This window comes from Sapajus apella, unplaced genomic scaffold (assembly GCF_009761245.1).
Source record: "Sapajus apella isolate SASKATOON/1434 unplaced genomic scaffold, GSC_monkey_1.0 scaffold9, whole genome shotgun sequence".
NCBI lineage: Eukaryota > Metazoa > Chordata > Mammalia > Primates > Cebidae > Sapajus > Sapajus apella.
Window position 1 is genome coordinate 35,122,559 of NW_022436949.1, and position 919 is coordinate 35,123,477.

Below are 919 nucleotides of genomic sequence, written 5' to 3' on the forward strand. Positions count from 1 at the left end.
AAGCAGCCTTTCACATGAATGAGCCTTCTCTTTTCTTCATATATGTCAGGGTTGACCGTAATAACCAAGCAAGTCAGAAGGAAGCGTTCCACTCTCCGAGTTCCAAATTAAGAGTCCTTTATTAATTAGCTGGCGACAGAGAGTCAGCTCATGCTCAAAATCTTTTGGCTCTGAGGAAGGGGCTTGATTTCCCTTTACACCTTGATTTAGGTTGGGGAGGGGGAGCCTAGCTGAAGAGGAATTTTACAGAAGCAGAACAGGCAAGTTAGCTAGTAACCAGGTGGGGAGGAGGTTCCCAGGATGCTAAGGATATTTCCAAATAATCATGAAGGGGGTTTCAAAGAGAGTAATACACAATAGCAGGTGTGCTGGCCAAGTAGGATGACGTTACATTGGTTATAGAAGCACAGCCTCAGTGTGGCCCAGTTACGTACCCAAAGAGGCTGTGGTAGGGAGGGGGAAGCTAGATTAGAGTTTACAGCTAAGATGGAGTCAGTGATGCTAGCCCAGGGTAGGTTATTACAGACAAGTTGGATCCCACAAGACAAATCCAGCCCAACACCAGTTTCTGTGTAGCTGATAAGCTAAGAATACATTTGCAGTTTTAAATAGTTGAAAAAACTTTGAAATACTATTTCACAACATAAAAAGATATGAAATTCAAAATTCAATGTTCATACACAGAGTTTTTAATTTTTGTTTTGGGAACATAGATATATTCCCTTGTTTACAACTATGGTTAATGTCATGTTGCAATGACAGTGATGGGAGGTGAGTATTTGATATAGAGGGAGTATAATTTGCAAACAGAAATGATATAGATATAGATGTAGATATAGGCAGACAGACTGATAGGCAGCTAGCTCTATAGCTATATTGAATCTGTTTATCTATCATCTATCTATCTATCTATCTATCT